Source organism: Bubalus bubalis, chromosome 4 (assembly GCF_019923935.1).
Source record: "Bubalus bubalis isolate 160015118507 breed Murrah chromosome 4, NDDB_SH_1, whole genome shotgun sequence".
NCBI classification, from domain to species: Eukaryota; Metazoa; Chordata; class Mammalia; order Artiodactyla; family Bovidae; genus Bubalus; species Bubalus bubalis.
The window spans coordinates 153,429,791-153,434,125 of record NC_059160.1 but is presented as its reverse complement, the minus strand read 5'-3'; positions in this window follow the sequence as shown (position 1 = coordinate 153,434,125).

The following is a 4,335-nucleotide window of genomic DNA, read 5'->3' as shown; positions in this document are numbered from 1 at the left end:
TGGCTGTTATGCCTTCCCATCTAGGAAGCTAGTTCCTGTGTCAGGAGCCCCGTCCCTCCTCCCGACTGACCTCCCGATCAGGAGCAGACTTCATGTCCATTTCTCTGCAGCTCCCTCCTCCCCTCTGCCTCCAGTGCCTGGCACAGAGCTGGCGCTCAGAGAGCCTCATCACACGAATCAGCAAATCCACAGCCAATCCTCAAATCTGATACAGCTGATGGGAGTCCCAGGCAGGGCAGGGCAGAGAGCAGGGTGAGGTGAGCAAGGTGCCTGCTGAGGGCACAAAACTTAGGGAGTCTCTCATCTTTGGGGATCAGTGCAGTACCTGAGAATAAGTGCCTGATTAAATTTTGAGCCTCTCCCACCTCCCTCTAGTCCCGGGCCTGTTGTCTAAGACAAAGCTCGAAATTTCTACCCTCTAGTCCATGAACTTGGGCTCACTCCCAAGAGCTGCAGGACTGTGGGAGAGTCTGGGTTTAGGAAGACCAAGCTCAAAACTCTGCTGGAACTCTGGGGTTTGGACAGAATGATTATCCTTCTGAGCTTGGCTCTCTCTCTGTTCAATGGCATATAAACCTATCTTCCCTTCCCAGGGAGGACAAGTGAGTGAACACGCCCTGTGTGAGAGGGGGATTTAGAAAGGTTTTACTGTGGCATATGACCTGTGACAGGAGCCAGGAGCTGTGACCGGCCTTGGTGGGCCAAATTTTAGGAAGCCAGAGTCTTCATCCTCCAAGGGGTCCACAAGAAGGGCAGGCAGGTGGGCAGAACTGTCGCTCTCACCCTACCTAATGGGGGCTTCAAGATGTGTACGTAGCCAGCAGAGAGGGAGGGGGTGGGGCCCTGCTGGAAAAGGGGGTGAATTGTCATAAGAAGGCTTGATTGAGGCCATTCCCCTGCCGAATGACTGCTGAGCTGGAGGTTGAATTTTAAGGGGGAGGTTTTCAGATGGACAAGGAGAAACAGAGTCGCAGGTAGGGACCAACACATGCAAAAGGGTGTAGACATGAAAGCTTTGTGTCGACCTGGAGGAACAGAGAGGAGGCAGGCTTCACTGAAAGGTGGGCTGTTCAGGGGAGGAGGTGAAGATAGATGAAGGAGGAGCTGATGAATTAGATAAAGGACTGTGCGACTTCCTCCTTTAAAATTTATACTCGGCAGTGGCTGTGTATACATGTGGGTATCTGAGCACACAGTGGTGAGGTTGCTGGGGCAGTAAAGAGAATCTGACTGTCTGAAGAACTAGGTGGGGTACCATGTGGAAAGGGAGCAGTGGGCTGCACAGGGGAGTCCTGGGGGTTCTTCTGCCGGCGTGGCTTGGGTGAAAATTTGCTCAATGGGACCAAGAGTCCAAAGTCCTCAGGCTCACTCTCAAGGGGATTAAGGTAAGAATTTCCCCCAGGTCTGAGATCCCCAGAGGCCTGGGCCAGCTACAAGGCAGGGCCTGAGGGTTCTCTTGGGGTGGGATTGAGTCACCACTAATTCAAGTTCAGAGCTCCATTCCCCACTGCAGGTCAGTGCCTTTGGGGGCTCAATGAGCCTCAAAGGTCAGGCTCTGGTTACTTTGCTACATTCCCCCACATTCTTCACCCACTTCCTATCAGCCTGACATCTCCTCGTCAGCAGCGCTCACAGAGAACCTCACCCCTGCAGACAGAAAGCCCCTCTGCTTAGGCTGGAAACCGCTTTCCAGTTCCCTTGCCTGCTCACCCTGGGAACCTGCTTCTCCCTCTCAAAACAGCCTTTTCCGCCTTCCCCATCCCTTCAGAATAATCATTTTAAGAAAACCACACTGCTTTCTTTAGTCCCGTTGAGATCTGAGCGGTCCTTGCCCCTGGCAGATTTGATGAGTCTTCCTCCCCTCCCGCCTACCATCAGGGAAATTGGAATCATACTCTAACCTGTAAGGAGATTAATGTTCTAAAGACAAGCGTGTATCTCAGAGTGGGACTGGGGCTGCTGGTCTTTGATAATCTATTCAACTCATTTGGTTCCATCGCTAATAGTCAGCCGTGGATTCTGTGATGACCACAATATACATTAATCAAAGGCATGTTATGCTCAGAGTTGAAAATAACACTTCCCTTTCTTCTCCGTTGCAGAAAAAAATATATATGAAAATAAAAATGTCCCTCGATTCAACAACTAGGAGAAAGGTATTTAGATCTGCAGAAAGCAAGCAATGAGCCTCTTTTAGAGAGCCCCTTCTGGAAACAATGAGAAATTATCATAAAAATGGCTTGGTGGTCAGATAAGAACAAGGCTGGGGATCAGGGTGACCTGGGTTTGGAAGACAGTGTCCATAACATACATCATATTCTCGGAAGAGATTCTGATGCCTCCCCTCAAACTGTCAGAAATTCTTGGATCAACAATCTTCAAGTTTCTTCCCAGCATTAACAAGGTCTGATCTTATATTTAACCAGCGCTAGAGGATCTCCATATCCAAAAAAGGTCAATTGGACATTTGGCCAGTTAGTCATCAAATGAAAGATACCAAGTACTGATTCTGTCCACTCCCCTCTCAGGCCTGGAGCCATTCACAATGACAGGCAAACATATGCTAAGAGGGAAGGAAGGAGTCAGGTCATAAGGGAAGATGCCCTTTAAGATTTGGGCTCAGAGGACTTGAGTTGGCACCAGCTTGGCTGCTGATGCACAGAATCCCATCGCCTTTCTGAGGATCAGTGTTGTTATCTCAGTAATGGGAATAAGAGTATTTACTAACCAAGGTGATGGCAGCGATGGGTGTACAGTACTCCACAGAGTAGAACATGCCGTATAAACATAAGGTATTGTTCCACCCAGAGGCGAGCAGTGTGGGTCCAGGTTTCAGCACGGCACCTGGAGTCAGAGGGCTGAGCTTTGGCTGTTAACTCCGTCCCTTGTTGGCACTTTGACCTTGAGCCAGTTATTTCACTCATTTTTTTCATATATAGACTAAGATAATAACAGTACCAGCTCTTAAGTTTATGAGGGCCATTAAATCAGTGAAATACCTAAGCCAGTTAGATGATGCCTAGACATGACAAGCTCTATATAAGTGGGGCTTCCCAGGTGGCACTAGCGGTAAAGAATCCACCTGCCGATGCAGGAGATGCGAGAGATGTGGGTTCAATTCTTGGGTCAGGAAGATCCCCGGAGGAGGGCATGGCAACCCACTCCAGTATTCTTGCCTGGAGAATCCCATGGACAGAGGAGCCTGGCAGGCTACAGTTCATAGGGTTGCAAAGAGTCGGACATGAATGAAGTGACTTATCACCCATGTATATGTGTTTGCTATCATCACTGCTTAAAATCTGCAGTAGAATAATAAAAAAAAAAAATTAACACACAGGCACACCTCGGGTCATAAAGCCATTTTGTTATAGCAGGAACCACATCTGTCTGGCTCAGTCTCTATCCCCAGCATGATGTTAGAATACAGGTGCTGAATAAAAAACAAGGAATACATGAACATCACATGTGACTCAGAACTTCCTGGCAGCCAGGGCAAGGAGGGAAACATCCTGAGTCACATAATTCCCACTTGCTGAGAAGAGGAGAGACCCACACCTCATCTTCAGTGAATATTAGCTCTTTCCTAGCACCGAATTTTAAAGAGGATGTATTGAATAGGTCTTGGGTTAAGGACTGCCAAGCACTCTAACAGATCAAGACTTCCATCACAGTTGACCAAAAGATACAGAAATGTCCTTTATCTGACCTTGGCTGACAGCTGAACCACAATATTAAAGTATATCTTGGAACAAGACCTAAATAAGTAAGGTTGGGAGAGGCAGCTTCTTTGGCCATCTTCACACAAGAATCAAAATTAAGCATTCTTAGAGTCTTATACCTCTTCAAGAATATGATTTAAAAAAAAAACACACACACACAACTAAGGCTCTCTGGCTAGCAAAAAGTACCTGTACCCAGCTGCGGGCTGGTTCACAGATCTGCTAGATCTCTCTATTAACCCTCTAGGCATCTATGAAGTAGAGACAAGAATCACTTAGAAGAGTGGGTGGAGAGACTGCCCTGGAGATACCATGTGTGAAAACGGCCTTTCAGCCGCACAGCAATTAGAAGTGCAGGCTATTGTTCTCCATTGTTTCAGCTGGGCTCAGAGCCAGGAGTTGGCTCCTGGCTGATCTCCTTGGCAAGAGGCTAGAGTGTGGATAGCTTCTATTGTTGATTGAAGGACAATCCAAATAGTTTAGGTCTAAATAGGGAAGTAGTTTAGACGCCTTCTTTCTACCACTTCTCAGGGAGTCAGGTCAGGCACAAGATGCACCTGCGTTCTCAAGAAGCAGCGATGGGCGGTTCTCACCAGCTGTTGGCACCAGGAAGCAA